Source organism: Petaurus breviceps, unplaced genomic scaffold, assembly GCF_028583685.1.
Source record: "Petaurus breviceps papuanus isolate PSGF00001 unplaced genomic scaffold, PetGlider_PUasm1.0 90879, whole genome shotgun sequence".
NCBI classification, from domain to species: domain Eukaryota; kingdom Metazoa; phylum Chordata; class Mammalia; order Diprotodontia; family Petauridae; genus Petaurus; species Petaurus breviceps.
The window spans coordinates 10,958,744-10,979,428 of NW_027187368.1; the positions used below are offsets into that span (position 1 = coordinate 10,958,744).

General features: G+C 40.1%; 1 protein-coding gene across 4 annotated transcripts in view; it reads left to right on the forward strand.

Annotated features, from left to right (window-relative positions):
* The first annotated feature begins 2,814 nt into the window (after nt 1-2,814).
* The window catches only part of TNC (tenascin C), a 116,724-nt gene continuing 98,853 nt past the window's right edge, over nt 2,815-20,685 (forward strand). For 2 of the 4 annotated variants that reach the window (XM_069073825.1, XM_069073826.1), the window contains exon 1: nt 2,816-3,156. The gene's annotated coding sequence lies outside the window, so the exon portion shown is untranslated. Of the gene's footprint in view, nt 3,157-20,685 lie in introns of all 4 variants that reach the window. The other 2 variants (XM_069073823.1, XM_069073827.1) reach the window with 2 other exon arrangements.

A 20,685-nucleotide genomic window follows, 5' to 3' on the forward strand; every position in this document is an offset into this window, starting at 1 on the left:
AAATAAGGCTGAGAAATGTAAACCTTTGCCCAACAGATAATGGAGAGCTATTGAAAACTTTTAACCATCATTCTGCTTTGTCAGCAAAGATATCTTTATTTGGAATCCAGAAATCTGGGCTCTATTTGGCAAGTCACCTCCCTTTCTTGGTCTCAGTATCCTCCTCTATAAAACTGGTCTTAGGATAGATAATAATAGCTACATTAATATAGTACTTTAGGTTTATAATGCACTTTACAGGACAAATATTGTTCCATTTTATCTTTACAACAACCCTGAGAAGTCGGTGCTATTATTATCCCATTTCACAGATGAGGAAACTAAGCAAGGCAGAGGTTAAAATGACTTGCCTAGAGCAACCTAGATAGTAAATTATCAAGGCTGAATTAAACTTAAATCTTCCTAACTCAAAGTCTGGTATTCAATCCACTTTACCCTCTAACTGCTTGTTTACAATCTAGAAAATTTTAAGATTCTGCAATAAATGTATTTTTAATTGATTGATGAACAATGGAATGAGAAAATAGTAGATGATCCCTGCTAGTTCCAATGGAATCATTCTATTTTTGCCTCATTCAGGGGTTCCTTTGCTATTAGTGTGTGTCATGGACACCAAGGCATTCTGGTAAAGCTTATGCATCCCTTCTCAGAATATTTTAAATGCATAGGATTACAAAGGAAACCAATTTTATCAAAATGTAGTTATCAAAACATTTTTTAAATGAAAGAAAGAGACAAAGAAAAATTTCCCAGATCCCAGGTTAAGAACCCTTTCCCTTTTCCTGCATTTGCCAATTCATGACCCAATATTTCCTTTAAGACCCAAGTGACTAAGGTTACCTAGCTAAAAAGTCTCTTTAACCCCAATCCATCATGCTCATTCCTTTCTTCAATGTCTCCATTCAAATGAAAGATAGGCTTTATCCTATGGAATATCACACTTGTTCTCCTGGGGCTACTTCAGTTGTCTTTGGTTATTTAGTGGAGCTACCATTAAAGTTTTCCCTCAATGCCATCTTTATCATGGTGAGATGATCCTGGATGTTCAGAGACTCTGTTACCACAACTCATATTCTAGCAGATCTGCTCAAGCTTGTGAAGCTTCGAGTCTGGGCTGTGTGTCCAAACACTAGCCTATCCACGTTTGGAGAAGTATCACCAAGTCAGCTATAGGGTCATATATTTTTTAATCAGCCCTGAAACTCACAGTTCCCCTTCCTCTGGAGCATATCCCTTCCTCTGAGTAGAGAAAGAAGAGCAAAGAGCTCCTCCCAGAAACTTCATTTAAGGAGGGTATCCAGACCAGCTATCTCTGCCTTTCCCACAAGGTAAAACCCTCTGGATTTCATCATGCCCCTCTCCCCTTTCTGCTTCCTTTTGTTTTCTATCTTTCCCTATTCGATTGCAAGCTCCTTGAAGGCAGGGACTATCTTTTGCCTTTCCTTGTATCCCTAGCACTGAGCAAAGTATCTTACACATAGTAGGCACTTAATGACTATTTATTGACTAACTGATCAAAGGAACTCATGAAGACCATATTATCTGTCTCAGGAGTATCTACACTGTCTAAAGCATGAATCCTTAAAGTATTAAGTGTATGAAAAAATAACAGTTAACACTTTATATAGGGTCTCTCAAAAGTCTTAGCATAGTTTAAGCTTCAGTAGCTAAAACTTTGGGGATGCCCTCCATACCTTACAGTTTATACCCAATTTATACCACAACAAGCCCCAAAAGTTGTTTGAATAAAACTATCCAAGTTTTATAGATGAGGAAACTGAGGTTGAGAGATGCAGTGATCTATCCATGATCACAGAATGAGAGAGTCAAGAGCTTCAGCTCCAATCTCCTCTCTCCAGGTTCAGAAAGCTTTCTCTCCTGCACCAAGCTTGTTCATCCATATTGCTTAAAAAGAGAAGGTTAGGGTCTGACCACCCATCAGAAAGGCTACAAGTGAGAACTTAGAAATAAGATCACCAACCATTTTTTAAATGGGCCAATAGCAGGATCAATGGAAATCTGAGGCAGTATGGTGGGTAAAGAGACTTGAATTTGGTGTCAGAGGACTTAGGGTCGAATGCCTTCTCTGTAATTTTCTCCCACCTATGTGACCCAAACTGCCTTGGCCCCCAAATTAGGGGATTGGTCAAGATAGGCTTGGAACACCCTTCTAGTTCTAAATCTGACAATCCCTTTAAAAAAGAATTGTCCATTGGAAGGTCATACTGACTCCTGAGAGTTTAGGAATATAGAAGATGTTTCCCTTCCCTTAAAAAAAGATGGTATACACATCCCAAAGGGTGACAGAAAAAAAGTAACTTTTTTCTCCTAATGTGTGAAATGGCCCCATATACATAATACATAGCTGATCTGTCCTTCCAAAGAAATCCAGGAGGTCCTCATCTTTAGAACTATTTTATGGCTTCTTTTCTAGTACTCAGTCATCCCCAAAGAACGTTATCCCTGTCTTCATTTCTTACTGAATAAATGCCAGCCCCAGCTCTAAGTGTTACTCCTTTATGAGACCAGATAACATTTAGAAATGTATTTGACTAGCAGCAACAAAGCTTGCCTAGCTCTAACTTTCTTTCTAATTCCCAAATAGAAAACTTCATTCAAAAAAAAAATTAAAACAATCCTACCAGAGATTCCAATTATGCAATTATTCACTGAATCATTTTCTTGACGCTAGTACATGATTTGGGGGAGGGGAACCAAATGCGAGGGGGGATTTCCTTCTTTAGCCATAAATTGTATGCAAATAGGGTTTCGTTTCTGGCAGCCTGCATGGGAGTGAGTGTGTCTTCCATGAGCTAACCGTACTCGCTGCTCCACTGAGAGGCTGCTCCTTTAATTCACCAACTGAAAAGTGGAAAAGGCTGCCTGAAGGCATCCCATTACAGGGGAATGAGCCAAGGATCAGGACTGCTATATAAACCCAGCAAAAGCTGGCTGCATTGGCTGCAGCCTCCCCTGCTGTCAAACCTCTCTTGCACACACACGCTTACACTCATACACACACTGATCTCAGAGTATAAAGAAAACTTTACTCAGTTTTGACAAGAGGAGAGCAAGAAGGTGGGAGACCGCTTGCTAACTTTATTTATTTAATGAGGCCGTTCACTGTAGGATCTAGCTTATATTCAAGTCTGGAAGGTAAGCTCATTCCATCATTATTACCAAAAAATCACGTGTATATATGTGTATATATGCATTTGATTCAATGCGTTTGGATGTATCTTTAGTGAACTTATTTTTAAAGTTTCTATAGAATTATGCCATAAGTATAAGAATTGTTTTCTGGGTACCCTTTGTGGTGGAAATTATGAGAGTAATGTTTGATAGTTTGTTTTTTTTAATTCTTAATTTTTACTTGACAATTTCCCTAGCCCCATGTACAAGGAAAGCATCATTTCTTTAAGGAAGAAAGAAATGAATGAAGCAAAAAATGACAGATGTAAGCAATGAATGACTGTTGAAACCTTGATGGATTAGGGACAGAAGCAATTCTAAATTGCAGTATGGATAAGTGAATATAATAGCTCACAGTTCTCTGACCCACTAAATCTTGATTAAATGATGCTACTGTGTAGATTTCCAATAAACCTGGTTAATGTATATAGTACATGTGAGTTCAGGGCTTCTATGGCTCATATAATCCTACTGCTAATCTCTTACCTCAACTTCTCCTCACCTTTTCTTTTCCTTCTATGGGATTCCCACCTCTCTCTGAATTGTGGCTAAGACCCAAGAGGAGATTCTTAAGTCTACTTGTGCGCTGCTAACAAGGACTTTTACTTCTTCGAAGTTTGTCCACATTTGCCATCAACCCAAAAGTCAAAAGGAGATACTTTGTATGTTCAATGGTATTTCTTGTGTTCTATCCTCCATCCCCCTTTTAACCCCAGTCTTTCCGCATGCCCTTTCTTTTACCTTGTCTGTTTTTTGAGGCTTTCCAGCTCTATGGGCTGGACCGAAGTGGATCTGTGTGTGTGTGTGTGTGTGTGTGTGTGTGTGTGCTGGACATGAATGATACCGGACTGGCGGAGGTCTTGGAAAAGGTGGTAGTGGCACAAGTCTTTGTTTAAACAGCTGACTTCAACTTCAAGACTTTACTGCCTTAACAGCATTTTTTTTTTGAGTTACCACTTTGTGGGCTCTGATGCTGAGCTCCTGCTTCTGGGAACACTCTGGCTTGTTTTCTTTGCTTGTAAAGACATTCAATCCAGAAGGACATTTACTAAATGGGATAGTCCTTGGTAGTTCACTGGGAAAGCATTATATTGTATGTGAGACCCAGGCAGAGAGCCCTGAGGTAAAATGAATGTCTCTCTGTCTTTTTTTCCTTTTTTTTTTCTTTTATGGAGTTTCACCATATGTACTGGATGAATAAAAACTGCTTGCAGAAGACAGCTTTTCGCTTATCCAGGCAATTAGTTAGGTCCTGTTTGGAACTCTGTAGTTTGACTGGGTAGCGTTTTGGGGGCTTGCCCAGGCTTTGGAAGGCTGAATAAATTAGTGGAAAGTACGTTGGCATCCTTTGCCATCTGAGTCCCTTTGAAAACTATTTTATTGTGGGGTTTTTCCCCCCAGCTTTTGAGAGTGGAGTGAAACGTCTTACATGGTTGTTTTGTGTGTTGAGTTTTCTTGGCTTCGGGGCACACATTAATAGGATACCTAGTGCTTTCCTCAACAGTGAGTTGGGTCAGGATAAAAGGCTGATGAATATAGCAATGGTCAACTGTAAAGAAAGGCTGTTTGCAAAAAAAAAAGAAAAGAAAAAAGAGAAAAAACATAGCTCTTTGCTTTCTGTAATATCTGAATACAATGTCTAGTTATTAAAGCCTGGCCTTCTGCTTGTATTCTGCGTGCCCATAGTCTTACTGAAGCTTCATCTGAAATAATCCTTCAGGTTACCATGAGTCAGAAGGGGTACAAAGAGACATGCATATACACTTGGCCCGACATGATTCATTCTCCTCAGTAATTTACTATTCATCCATTAGATCATTTCCTCATTAATTTAAATCTCAGGAAATAGACTGTTCAAGACAAGTCTTTTTAATCCCAGATACACAATGTTACCTTATCAAGGGCAATGTTTTCTTCTGTGGGAAAAAAAGACAACAGACCTTGTATTTAACCAATAAAATGAAATAGCTACTAGTCCTGGGGTTTCAGGATGGGACCATGCGCTAACTGCAAAGTGTGATTTGATTGCCTGAGGTTACCCTTACAGCTATCAGAGGAGAGAAAGATTCCATGCTCCTTCCCAAGGAAACCTTACAAATGCCCATTCAGCTTATATAGGCCACTTCTGGGATGATACTCCCAAACAAGCAGTCAGGAGACCTGGTTCCAGTCCTGACACTGTCCCTAAATACTTGCGTAGGCTTCAGCAATTCACTTCATCTGTCTATGCCTCAGTTTCCTGAACAGAAAAATGGTGATAAGGCCATTGCTTTCCTATTTAGGATCATAAGATTCACAACTAGAAGAGACCACCCAGTCAAACTCCTTAATTTTATCCATAAGGAAACTGAGGCCTGAAGGAGGGAAAAGGACTTACCCAGAGCCACACATATTAATAAGTAAAAGATCCAGGATGCAAACCAGAATGGAACCAGGTTCTCTGCCTCCTTTCCACAGCACCAGGCTGCTTCTCCACATTGATATCTGGAGGATCAAAGGAAATAAGAGACAGAGAAAAAAGATATAATGAGAGTTCTAAAAGCCCTTTGTAAAATCTTATTTTTATTTCTCAAAGTACATGCCAAATACCAATAAAAATGGCTACTCATATTGTATATCACTCCAAGATTCCTCATAACAGCCCTGTGAAGTAGCTGACTTTATGATTGCATCCATTTGACAGATAAGTAAACTGAGGCCAGGAGAAGCAAGTGACTTGCCAATGGTCACCCACCTAGTAAATATCTAAGACAGAATTTGATTGGATTATTGGTTTAATGTTGGAAAGAATTTTACCCCTCATTCTACAGAGCAGGAAACTAAGGCCTGAGTAAGTTACCTGATTTGCCCAAAGTCACACAAAGAGTAAATAGCAGAGTCATGTTTTGATCTTTTAACTCAAAGTCTTCCCGCTGTTCCTCTAAGGAAGTTTTTCTCTATTGTTTATTTAATTTGGGGCAACTTTTTTTAAACAAAAATAAAAAGTCTTGATGAGTAAGTTCTGCCACACTAAGGATAATCACAGATGCTTGCAATGTGGAAGGGCCTACCTAAGGCTAATTGTGAGGTCACCTGAGAATGTATGTAAGAAGTTTCCTAAACCTTAAAGCACTATGTAGATATTAGCTGTGAATATGAGCCTCACAACCTAGGGTAAGGAATAACTATCATTAAAAGGCAGCGTGGGCTAGCTGTCCCAGGGGTCACAAAGACTTGGGTTCAGGTCCCACTTTGGGCATGTACTGGCTGGGCGACCCTGCAGTACATCTCACTTACCATCTCAATTCTCCAGGTAAATCTCTAAGACTGTAAGTTTCAGAGGCAACCTTGATCTGCCCAGCTGGAAAAAGTTCCTCATTGCTCTTCAGGAGCTTTTTATGCTGATGAAATCCCAGGTCTGGGAATAAGTAATAATAGGATAGATTTCACATTTATATAGTGCTATCAATTTTATAGAGAACTTTCCTCACCAAAAAAAAAAGATTATAAGATAGGTGGTATACACATCATTATTGCCACTTAACAGATGAGCAAACTGAGGCTGGACAAGATTAAATGTCTGGCCCAGGGTCACAGTTATTAAAGAAGAATGAGACTCCGGAGTTTCCCTTTAGCCATTCTGAACTCATCTAGAATTGCAAATAGTGGTATCTGGTGTTCCAGAGACAATTTAGTAGGATTGGCTCAGAGACAGAGGGCTACTAGATAAGGACTGGATCTTAGTACTTTTGCAGAATACCCCTGCTACTATCACCTTACACTGCTGTTTGTGGAAGGTCGGGTCAAGTTGGTCCGACTCAATCTGGAGATGGTGAAAGTTCAAATTTCAAGTCGGAGACCTGACAACGAAATTGGCTGGTACAGTCAGATCAGTGCTGAGTTTCAACCTTGAAAAGCAAGCACCAGGTTGAATATATTCTCAAGATTTCTCACTTACAGGAAGCCAGGATGGGAAAACTCAACCACTTTGTGCCTTCCCTGAAACTACCAAGGAATTTATTTGAAAAAGGATTTTTTTGTTAAAGAAAATGTGGTTGATGGATTCCTCAGTCTCAGGCAAGAGAGAGACCAGGGTGAAGGTGAAAGGACCTCACTTAAGAACCAAGGCTCCAATAGCTATAGCTGAATTGGACAAGTTCTAATAGAACTTACCACCATCTACCCACCCAGCTACCTCTTCCCAGCTCACTCCCTTTCAGACAGCCCACCAGTCAGTCATTCCAGGGAATCCCCTTCAATCCATTCCCCAGCCAACTTAAACACCCTCCACATGTGGGAAAAGTTAGCCTTTGGGCTGCCTTCCAGAGAGTGAAGGAGCTCACCTCTGCAAGGGGGCTGGGGAGGGTGGGGGGAGCCACAGGGATTAGGGCAGAAGGAGCTGTAATCACATTGTTCAGGATGTAAGGGGCCTTCCCAGAGAAAGGGGACCTTCTGAAAGCAATTCTTTCTTTTTACCAAAAAGAGGGAAAAGTATGCTGATCCTCTAGTTCCCTAATACCAGTTATTGGGAATGGGTAGGGGGTAGGGTAAGGGGCAGGAATCCTCTCTATAAACCTATTTATCCTCAAAACAATAGTCATCATGTTTCTTCTCAGTCATTTTCTATTTCTTCTTCACCCATGAATCAGGCAGAAAGCCCAAAGAATTCTCCCTTACCGTGCCATTCTGCATAAAGTTAAGTCCCTTCATTGACCCTCATGCAAATGAAAATTATGTCTCTTATCTCTGATCCTCAGCTTCCTCACTAACACAATAGGGAAAATATTTTCCCTACCTACCTAAGAGGTTTATAGAAAGGATTTGATAGGCTCGTTACAGGATATTCTTTGTCACAAGGGCTGGTCCTTTGGAGATAGGAGGAAGATAAGATTCCAAATGAAAATGATGTTTAAAAAAAAAAGATATCCCTTTGTTGCTGTTCAGTTGATTTCAGTCATGTCCTACTCTTTGTGACCCCATTTGGGGTCTTCTTGGAAAAGATAGTTAAGGGGGAAGCTTGGTGGCACAGTGAGTAGAGCATTGGCCCTGGAGTCAGGAGGACCTGAATTCAAATCCAGCCTCAGACACTTGACACACTAGCTGTGTGAACTTGGGTAAGTCACTTAACCCCAATTGCCCTGCCTTTCCCCCTCCAAAAAAAGAAAAAAAGGAAAAGATAGTGAATTGATTTACCATTTCCTTCTCCAACTCATTTTACAGATGAGAAAACTGAGGCAAACAGGCTTAAGTGATTTTCCAGGGTCATACCACTAATAAGTGTCTGAGCATAGATTTGAACTCAAGTCTTCCTGACTCCAGGCCCAGGGCTCTATCCACTGTGCCAATTAACTGTCCAAGATATCCCTAAAACTATTACAACGATCTATAAATATGTTCTTAATATTATTAGATATTTGATTTACTTGTGATGGAAACTTTAAAAAGGTCAATTCATTTTAAGTCAATGATAGCAAGAGCTGACATTTTTAGAGCACTTTAATGTTTACAAACTTGATCTCATTTTGCTCCTCACAACCACCCTGGAGCTAAGGGCCACAGGTATTAAGACCAGTGGAGAATCACTTTTTGTGATTAAATGACTTAGCAGAGTCACTCAGTACCAGAACTGGGATTTGAACCCTAGTCTCCTAATTAAATTCAGTATTGTATTCTGCTACAGCTTGCTGCCTCTCAGATACTGGACTCAGAATCTTCTCTAATTCACAAGTCCTGAGTTGTCTTACTTTCAAGCAGGCTGGGTAGGCCTTTATATGCCCCAAATCCCACATGGTCTTGTAGGCTTTTGGGAAACAAGACATCCCTCTCACAAATGTGTCTTTACTGAAGTTTTGATTACCTTTTACCCACCTGGAAAAGCATTGTCCTCAAGCTATAAAGGTGGCCTTACTCCTGACTTCCTATCTAGAAAATCTTTCATCTACACTAAGGGTTCTTAAATTAATGGATTGGGATTGAGGGGAGAGTCATAAACTTGGAGAGGAAGAAACAACATCTTTATGTTTTTTTATTAATCTTTTGTTTCCTTTGTAACCTCATGTAGTTTCTTTTATGTATTTAAAAATAATTATCTGAGTAGAGGGTCATAGTTTTCACCAGACTGCAAAAGGAGTCATCAGCATTAAAAAAAAAAAGTTAAAAACCCTTGCTCCAGAAGAACCATAGAATGTTAAACTAGGTGCAACTTTAAATATCCCCTGAGGCAGAGAGTGATGGGGTGACTTGCCCCAAATCACACAATTTTCTCAGTGAATGAAAGGAAGGACTCATCATTAAGAGCTCTCCAAATAGAATGGTTTCATTGCATGGCATGAACCCTCTGACATTGTAAGTGTCCATGCAGAGACTGGAAGGTCACAGGGCAAGGAGGCCATAGAGAGGATTCCTATGATGGGAGGGAGGGGAGAGCTGTCGGATACATTCCAAAATCCGATTATTTTATTGCTAATTAAAAAGACCTTGATAACAGATGAATCATTGACAATTTATTTTAACAGACACTTACAAGTGCTTTGCTCATTACAGGGTACTCCCCAGGTAAGGGAACAGTGGTTTAGGAAGTTCCGTTTGTTCTTCCCTTTCCTCTGATTGGCCTGACCTTACTCCCTGTGGATCTTTCTAGATCTACATAAGCACTACTATGGTATGTTGAGCCCTGCTGAGCAGATCAGAGGATCCATTCTTCATCTCCTACTTCCACATCTGGTTAGGCAGATTTGGTTTACACTAAGCTTCCATGTAAACATTAAGGGAAACAATGGTCATCAGCTAATGTTCAACCATAACAGAAATGTGCCTTCAATATGAGCCATATACAAATGATAGGTCTTATACACAGAGCAGTATCCCCAAACGTGCTTGAAAAATTCATCGTCTATATGGCCTCCTAATTGGGCAAATGTTTGCCCTGCACATCAGTATTCATAACAAAAAAGCTTTTAATCTCCTATAGTCCCTGAAATTTCATTAAAGTTTTATCCCAGAAGGCACCTGCAGTACATAATGGCACATTACACGTATGTTAGGAACTTGGCAAGAGTGACATCCACCTGGCCCTCGCCTGCAACACATCCCCGATCAGGTTTCCTCTGAGAGCCTTTATCATAGAGACAGGTGTACATTTATCTGGGTCTCTCTATCCGCAAAGGGCCTTCACATCTGAGCAAACCATGAGAAGAAAGGCTTTCTACATCAGCTGCAATCAGGAAAAGGAAAAGTGAAAGAGCATTGAACCTAATTAAGTCTCTCTATGACTTTATCCACAAGTTCAAAAAAATATAGGATATGTATAAAAAGGTCTTTAAAATCCCTGAGTTTAACTCCCTTCTTTTACTGATGAGGATTTCATATGCACTGAGAAAGACCAGGTAAATCCATACTTGAGGGAGAATAAATATCCATTAGATAAATGGTTATTAGTTTTGTGTGTGTGCTATGGATCCAAAATTTTTTTTTAAAGCAATTGGGGTTAAGTAACTTGCCCAAGGTTACATGGCCAGTTATTTCTGGGTGTGGTGCTAAGTATCTGAGCCCGGATCCAATCCCCCAGGTCATCCCGACACTGGGGCCAGTGCTCTTACATGCTGTGCTATCTGGCCGCCCCTATGGACCCAAATTTTGGCAGACTGATTATAGCTATAATCTTCTCAGAGAATCTTTAAATGAACAAAATAAAAAACAACTAGAATCACAAAATAAACCAATTGTATTAAAATAGTTATCAAAATCTTTTTTTTTTTTTTAAGTACAAAAGGGGAAGCTAGGTGGTACAGTGAATAGAGCACCAGCCCTGGAGCCAGGAGAACCTGAGTTCAAATCCGACATCAGACACTTAACACTTAGTAGCTGTGTGACCTTAGGCAATTCACATAACCCCAATTTCCCTGCTTTTCTCCCTCTAAAAAAAGAGACAAAAAAGAACATAAGACACATTTAACAATTCTTATACTGGATAAGTGTCTGAATAATATGGTGAAGGTAAAGATAATCTTTATTTCAAATTGCTTCTAAAAACTATCAAATAAATAATAGATCTTAGAATGAAACCATAGAATGTGAGAGCTGAGAGGTACCTTGGAACTTTGACCGCAGAATGTGAGACCTGGTAAAGACCTTAGAACATCGAGAATAGAATGTCAGAACTGGTAGGAACTGTGGACTATGTTCCTGAATTCTAGTTTTTCAACTCACTACCTTTCTGACATTAGACAGGTCATTTAACCTCTTTATAACTCAATTCCTTATCTATAAAATGAACAGGACTAGAAGATCCTTAAAGTCTTTTGCAACCCTCTATCCTATAAATAATTATGTGTGAGATCACATAATTCATCCATTTAACTTTGTGGATGAACAGACTGAAGTCTGCAGAGGTTAAATGACCGTGTGAAGTCACTTGGCTAGTAAAGTAGTGAAGAACAGAGCAGACAAGTATCATGGGAGTAGAAAAAGAGCACATAGAAATTTTGTGAAGATGAAAAGAAGGCCTGGAGTCAGGAAGACTCATCTTCCTGAGTTCATATCTGGACTTAGATACTCACTAGCTGTGTGACCCTGGATAAGTCATTTAACCCTATTTGCCTCGTTTTCCTCATCTGTAGAAACAAGCTGGGGAAGGAAAGGTAAACCACTCTAATGTCTTTGCCAATAAAACCCAAATGGGGTTATGAGGAGTCAGACATGACTGAAACAACTAAACAACATGTCATAGAAAAGTTAATGCACATAAAAATGCAAACGAAATTTATAATTTTAGTTAGCAACCCTGAAGTTTGAGCTTTACCATTAGATGTTTTTATTAATTTTTCATCTGTAGATGCTCATTTAAAAAATGTGTTTTGCTTCACTGTGTAGTGGCAGATTGTTTCATCAGCAGGAATATTTCTAGTTCAAAGGAATAGCTGAAGACACCAGCCACTTAAGGAGAGTTGCCTCTGTGTTTAAGTCTCCCATTGCACTCGATAATGAATGCGTGTGCTTACATCAAAGCCGCTCTCCAACTGTGGAGTTGGTAGAGGGCAGCCATTTCTCTTTATTTCAAGATCTTTGCCTGTTCCATCCTCCAATCCAGAGAGAGAGAGGGAGAGAGAGACAGAGACAGAAAGACAGAGAGAGAAAGAGACAGAGACAGAGAGGCAGAGACAAAGAAACAGGCAGAGAAAGAGGCAGAGACAGGCAGAGGCAGAGAAAGACAGACAGAGAGAGATTCCACAGTCAACATGACTGGTGATTTTTTTCTTCAGGAAGAGTTTTTGGTCTGAGGAAGCTGCTAGCAGCATTTTCCAGCTCTCCCCCCTCTGCCCCTAGTGTTCTCCTGCTTCACCCTCTTTGTGCCCACAGCAGTGTGGGGTGATGTCATAATAACCAGTAGGAGGGCAGGGCAGGCAGAGGGATAGGAAAGTGTCTCAGGAGATCCACTTCAAGGAACAGTCCTTGTTCTCCATGGTGCCAATGGGGGCAAGCAGAGCAGGCCCTCCTGGTGATTTTTGGAAAGCCAGTACCAAGGACAGAGGATGTCTGGCCAGGGATTTGATGCTGTCTGAATAACCACAGGCAGCTGAAAAGCTGGCACAGGTGGATCCTGCAGGCAGGCAGGCAGGAAGTCATCACCTAGTGAGACACAGCAAAAGCCTTCCAAGACAATTGAGAATAAGTACCATTCATTCCCTGGGGCAGTGTGAAGCTAATATCCCTGACAGGCCTCAGGAAAACAGAACATGGCAACAACACGACTGTCCCATGGAGGCTAGGAGGCTGGGGCAAATTGTGCCCCCCTCCAATATTTTTATTTAACTGTAATCAAGATACAGTGAACGTGGATGGTGTGATAGGAAAGTTACAGAACCAGGAGTCAAGAGACCTAGGTTCCAATCCCAATTCCAATATTTAATAGTTGTGTGATCACCACAAGTAAGCTACTTAACTCCTTTGAGCCTCAGTTTCCTCACCTGTAAAATGGAAAAATAATGCTTATACTTCCTACTCTGTTGCTTACAGTGAAGAAAGGACATTGTAACCATAAAGACCTGGAGAGATAGCACTTGTTGATAATGGGAATCAAGGGAAAGAGCGGTCTTGAATGTGAGCAAATAACCTCCACCACATAAATGAGAAGATACAGTACATACAACCTCTTCATTTTGCAGATGGGGAACTTTGGTCCATAGAGATGAAATGACTTCCCCAAGGTCACACAGATAATTAGTGACATGATGCAGTGGAAAGTGCACTGGACAGAGAAGTGGGAAACCTGTTTTCCAGACCTGTTACTAACTCATTGTGTATAGGGGTGAAAGAAAGACAACAAGCCTTTACTAAGTGCCAGGCACTTTGCTAAGCACTTTTACAAATATTATCTCATATGATCCTCACAACCATCCTGGGAGGGAGGTACTATTATTAATCCCACTGTACAAACAAGGAAACTAAGGCAAAAAAGAGGATAAGTGACTTGTCTAAGGTCTCACAGCTAGCCTGTGTCTACAGTCAAATCTGAACTCAGTTCTTTCTTATGCCAGGCCCAGAGATCCATTCTCTTTGCCACCTAACTACTTATGTGAACTTGAACAAGCTAATTTACATCTGGGGAACTTAATTTATCCACAAAAGAATTCCCACCTAAAAGATCTCTAAGTATCCATCCAGCTGTGACATTTCCTGGTCCTATGATTATATGCCCTCTATGTTAATTCTCCTGATTAGCTGCTCTGTTGCTTCATTATGTCATAGAAGGGATTGATTGGGGTTTTTTTTTGCTTTATGGAGGGCAATTGGGGTTAAGTCATTTGCCCAAGGTCACATGGCTAGTTTTGTGTTAAGTGTCTGAGGCCAGATTTGAACTCAGGTCCTCTTGATTCCAGGGCTGGTGCTCTATTCACTACACCACCTAGCCACCCTGAAGGGATTGATTTTTCTAAATAAATGCCACCATATCACAAGTTCTGCCAGATTCTATCAAGCTAAAAATCATATTTTATACTTACATATTCCTTTAATATTTTCAAAGCACTTTCCTTACAAACATTTTGTGAAGTAAATAGTTCAAATATTATCATCACCATTTTACAGATGAGAAAACTAAGGCTCAGAGAGTCCACATTATTTGTTTATAGTCTTTCAATGGTCCAGTCAAACTGCTCTTTTTTCTATTCCTTATTTGTGTCACTCTTTTTCCCATCCCTGACTTTTTATACTAGTTGTCCCATTCATCCAGAACCCTTCTCTCCTTGCCTCAACCTCTTGCCAAACTTAGTGTTCTTCAAAATCTAGCTTCTACGTGGAGCTCTTCCCAATCCCACCTGCCGGTTGTGTCCTTCCCACTAAAATCACCTTATGTCACTTCTCACCTGTCCTCAATATTGTATATATTCTTTTGCATACACAGAGTGTACATGTCTCCTCCCTTCCTCTGACTCTGATAGAATGTAAGCTACATGAGGACAGGTACTCTTTTAATTTTGTCTTTGTAGCCCCAACACTTAGCTCAGTGCCTACCACATAATAAGCATGTCATAAATGTTTTTTTTTCAACTTTTTTGATTGATTGGAATGATTGAAGTGAATGAGGCAGACTTCAAATCTGCTCTCATCACTCCAAGTCTAATAATTCCATGAAGCTATGCTTCAAATATGGGCCTTGTAGTCTGACTCAGTATGGAAAGGCTGATCATCAGGTTGGCCACAGGCTGACAGATATTTCAGCCACAGCAACTCTTAAAGACCATACACCAAGTCTGAAGGGGTTGTATTCTGTGTCAATGGAGCGAATGTTCACACCAGTGAAATCAGGGATTCCTGATGTATTGGGGTATAAATACGACCTTAGCTATGTCAGTTTTGTGGGTCTTTTACTCTTCCTTGTCTTTAAGCACTAGTTACAAAATGAAACATGAGCATAATGTGATATCCAAAGAGGAAGTTTCCTACCAGCAAGTGGGATAAGGGAAGACTACCCAAAGGTAGAGAGGAGACATTTTTCAGTTGGACTTGAAAACATAAAAATACCACAAGCTAAAGGAGGAAAGGGGTGAATTACAATTCAATAAATAAACATTTGTTGTAAACTGACCATGTACAAGGCCCTGTCTATGATATAAGGATGACAAATAAAAATGTCCCTTCCCTTGGGAGTTTACAATGTAGAAGCAGGTGAGCAGAGAGCCATCTCCTTTTCTGTTACCTCCCTGAGTGGCTTCCATCTCCGACTGTCCTCAGTCACTGACTATCAGCAAGTGCCTCTCCAAAGCACAGGCCTTCGGTAGGTAGGTTATTGTATGCTAGGAAGGAGTCAAGCTGAGGTCCAGAGTGAGGTCAGGTGCTTTAGTTGGACAATGTGGATTCACACTGGCAATGTAAAAGCCAAAAAGTAATACGTGAAAATTTTCATCCCCACCGTGGGGACATGATTTCATTGATGTAGAAAAAATAAGCAAGGACTCTCACTACCAATGCAAATTACCACCTCCTCTACAGTTTATAATCTTAGAAAGCTACCTAAAACATACCCATTTTATGGATGAACAAACTGATGCCCAAGGGAGTTACATGACTCGCTCATGACCACACTGCTAATAAGTATCATAAGAAGGATTTGAACCCAGACCTCACCCAACTCCGTCCATTACAGAACACTGCCCCTAGGTATGAAGGGTACACACCAAGGAGAGTTAAGGACTACTTGCCTTAGAAGTGTAGAGCTCAGGCTAGAAACTCACATTTTATTGCCACCATTAGCTCCTATTCACTGCTGAGATCATTAAAAGACCTGCTGGCCCAACCGTGCCTGGGGCCCTATTTGGAAGCTCATCAGAGGCCAAATTGAAATCATTGACATCTGCCCAGGAGCTAACCAGCTTTACACAGAAAAGCCTGGCATAGGACTTTTCCTGAGGGGAAGTTTATAAAAGGGTAGGTCCAGTCGATGCCTTTGGGAAGTGCAGAGAGGTCAGGCATTTTACCATTTCAAACTCTCCCAGGGTTTAAGGCATGATGGGTGAATTTCCAGCACGATTTGGCATGAAAGCCCATTTAGCTTGTGCCTGTCTCTTTATGGGAACTGCACTAATTGAAGAATTCACCTTATGAAGACTGACATGCATTCTGCATTCTCAGAGAAGGGGAAACATAAGCTATGAATGTGGACCAAATCGTTACAAGCAGTGGGATTTTGGAACACCAGAAGTCTAATGCAAAATCGCTAATTTTTTTTTTAATTTTTGGTTTTTATAATGGAGAGAATTTATTTATTAGCTCACTTTCTACCATTAGCATTTCTTGCTTGAGGACAGGATAGATTCCCTACCCAATAGTTGCTCCCTTTGCTGATGTGATCTTCTGTTTCTGATTTGTGTTCTTCCCCAAATGTTTCCAAACAAATATCTGGATATTATTCTGTAGTGGGATAAAATGTTTAGTACAAAATAATATCTATCTAAGAAGTAACAAGTTGGGGGAAGAAGCCTGGACTGAGAGTCAGGAGATCTAGGTTCTGTTCCTAACTCTGCCACTCCTTAGTTATACCCATCATCCTCTCTGAGCCTCAGAGTCCTCATGTGTAAAATGAACCACGCGATGTCTCCAGTGTCCTATAGCTCAGACATTCTATGTGCTGAGGGCCCTTTCTATGGCAATGTGTTATACTCTAACCATGGACGTTTGAATGACCCGCATACTTCCAGAATTCTGTGGTCTAAAGTCACTTCTAGTTCTGACATTATATGTTCCATATCCTAACTTACTTTCCAATTCTAACACTGTACTATTCCATGCATCTGGGATAAATTTCTCTGTAGACATGAGGTGCAACATAAGCAGAATTATCCTACCTGAGGGTTATTTTTCTTTTTTTACAAGTTACTATTTCCAGAAAGTTTAAATCTTCAAACCTTCTGAAATGGTTTCATTTCCTAATTAATGTATATGGAGTTTCTCTTTCTTTGTTTTTCTCTATCTCTATATTTCTGTCTATCTCTGTCTCTCTGTTTATTCCTATCTCTCTGTTTCTGTGTCTGAATTTCTCTGTATCTGTCTCCATCTGTGTATCTTTGTCTCTGTTTCGGTCTTTATGCCTCCGTGTCTCTGATTCTGTGTTTCTTTTCTCTTTTTCTATATCTCTGTCTCTCTGTTTCTGTCTCTATAACACACACACACACACACTCACACACAGAGTTAACATGGGGCTCTTGTTCATGCAGGATACTTTGACAACCTCTCCTTCCTGTCCATCCAGCCTAATCTCTCAAAGAACAGAGTGGTGGATGGTGCTTAGAATTATTTGATAAAAATCTCTCTTAAAATTCAGATTGGGCACATAGTGAGTGTGTGGCACACAGGAGGCACTTAATAAATGCTTATTCCCTTAAGTCAGTACTGAAGTTTCAAACAGGAATCAATGTAGCCAGACATCTGTCCCATAGCTTCCACACCAGTGGTGTCTACATTTTAGGAATGGAAGGAATGACGTTCAAATAAATGACCATGAATTTTCCATACTTACTGGTTATGTAAATAGTAACATTTTTTCATGAATGCAGCACCTTTTTCCCCCAAGTTGCTCAGAGTGCTGCCAGTTGTAAAATTACTCACTTCCCCTCTTGGAATCTCGACTTCCTAATTTGCCAAATGGGGGTGACAACATGTGCCCTCTTTTCCCCGAAGGGTTGTGGTGAGGATGAAAGGAGGCAAGAGATATGAAAGCAAAAGCATTGTGAAAATATAGAGGACTTGCATCAAAGCCTCCAAACTCATGTACTTCACCAGTGACTAAGGAGAAAATCACAGCATTATTCCCATTTTGAAGGGAAAAAAATCGAGAAAGGAGAGTGATAGAGCATATTTTTCAAATTCATATGCTTAGTTAAAACCAAAATTGAACGAAAATATGGCTTGGTTTCTCAATATACTGTGAAGAACCCCTCTCTTACCCTACATATTAGAGATGGCTTCTAGTTTTATAGTTTAAATTTTCTAGATAAATGCTGGTCCCAGACATACTGCTTCTTTGATACAATTAAGTTGCAATTCTTTTCATCTTTTGTCATAGTTATTATACAAACCATTCTGTGACATCATATCAATACACCCATTTCACAGATAGAACAGAAAGGGCCTTATCATTAGCCAGGTACTGAACAAAGATTTATCCTTCCAGCTGTTGATCTCAGCTTGCAGTTTGATGCTTTTAGTCTTTGGGATACATTTACTTTGAGAGAACTCCATTTATCAAACCTTATAGAGTAAGATTCATTGAAGTTTTTGTCCTATAGGAGTGCTTTCCATTGAGGTTCTCTGAAAGGACAACGAAACTGTGTTTTCTTTACTCCAAACCTTTAAAAAGCATAAAATATTTGTTTATAAGATATGAATTACCTACATAGCATTCTGATATTATAGATATATGCTATATCTATAATTTATACCCTATTTAGACACATATAGAGATACATATGTATTAGCTATATAGTATTTAAATACTATAGGTAAATATCTATAAACTAGTTGTTATAAATAGTGTTTGGATACTGTAGATAGAAATGTGTACAGTAGTATTTATCCATATGCAGAAATGGTCATACAACCCCAGCTAGGGATGGTAGCCATAATGGTAGCTGCCATTTTCATGGGCTTTTAACATTTGGGAGACATTTCATGTGCCAGATCTTATTTTGTCCTCATAGAGACCCTGAGGTACTACAAATGTTATTATTCCCATTTTACAGATGAGGAAAAGGAGGGTCAGAGCTTGCTCCTGATCATATAGCTAGGTAAGAAGTAGCAAAGTAAGGACTTGCACCCAGATCTCTTGATTCTAAGTCCAGTATTCATTTTGTTGTATGCTTCTCATCTGAACAGCTAGACATCAATGGTGTCATTAAAAAAACTCATATCTCCTTACCCCAAAGTACTTTGTCCCTCCCTGCTCCCAGCTCAATGAAATGCCTACCCAGGCCTTCACTCTGTGCTGCAGCAACAGCATGAGGTCACTGGACAGCAGAAAGCAGGAAAAGGGCTCAGAAAGGGGAGGTGGGAAAATTGTTGCTGTTGCTGTTCACTCAGCCTTATCTGACTTGTCATGACCATATGGACTATAGCACACCAGGCCCTTCTGTGCTCTACTATCTCTCAATGTCTGTCCAAGCTCATATTCGTGGCTTCCACGATGCTATCTTAGGATAGTGGCACTGATAACCTTCATCATTTTCACAACTGTGCTGAGGGACTCCCCATTTGTTTCAGGCTCTTCTTCAATTTGATTAGGACACTTGCATCTGCTCATTCACAAGCATGTATTTAGAGCCTGCCTTGTGCAATGTCCTGAGTTCCATGTCAACGAAGATGCAGAGTTTAGTTTAGACACAATTCCTGATCACGTGGCATGTATAGTTCAGTAATGGGATCAGACATGCAGAGATAACTCTAACATTCACTGTTACCTGAGATATGCCTTACCAAGTTTCAAAACAAAGCAGTGGGGCATATCCAAAAGAAAGGGCTATGACAACACCAAGGATGAGAAAAGGCTTTAGGAGGTGCAAAGGCATTGGAGTTGGGCTTTAAACGGCTAGCAGAAATTCCATGGGCAGAAAGGAAAGGATTAGACAAGGTCCAGGCACAGAATGTAGTGTGAGAAAAATATACAGCTGTAAGAGTAAAGACCATTGGGGGGGGGGGGGAGAGAACTGATTTTTTTAAAGCACAAAATACATATGATAAGATTAGAAAGTCAGAGACCATTTAATTTCTCTTCCTTGAACATCTAGTCCCTAAGACTGTGCCTTCCACATAGCAAGAACTTAGTAATAATTTGTTATATTAAATTTAACTTAGTTGAAAGACTGAGTGCCAGTGAAAGTAATCTGAACTCAGTTATTGTTCAATCATTTTTTCAATTATATCCAACTCTTGGTGACTCCATTTTAGGGCTTTTCTTAACAAAGATAGGGAGTGGCTTGCCGTTTCCTTCTCCAGCTCACTTCACAGATGAGGAGACTGAGGTAAACAGGCTTAAATGACTTGCCCAGGGTCATACAGCTAGTAAGTGTCTGAGGTCAAATTTGAACTCAGGAAGATAAGTCTTCCTGATTCCAGCACTCTATCCACTAAAGCCACCTGAATTCAAACAATGCAACACAAATGGTGACTACACCATAGGAATTCAAAGCATTTACTTATGGAAGCATAAGCAAATATTCATTAATATTTACTGTTATAGCCATCAACATTCAAAGCAATCAAGCAGGGGGAGGGAGGAGGAAAACTGGAGAATGGTTTCTATCACCTCCCATGGTTACCATACACAAAACACTCTCCCAAACAGTCCTCATACGGTATCAAAGAAGTTTTTAATTACTAGAACTTTTAAGCCCACCCTCCTTTGTTAGAGTTGAATCCCATTTCTTTACTGCTTTAAGAAGTGGTTGTAGATAATTTATCAGATGCAAAACATGGATGGGTTAAGTTTTTTTTTTTTACCCACCTAGGGATGCTTAACTGGAAATT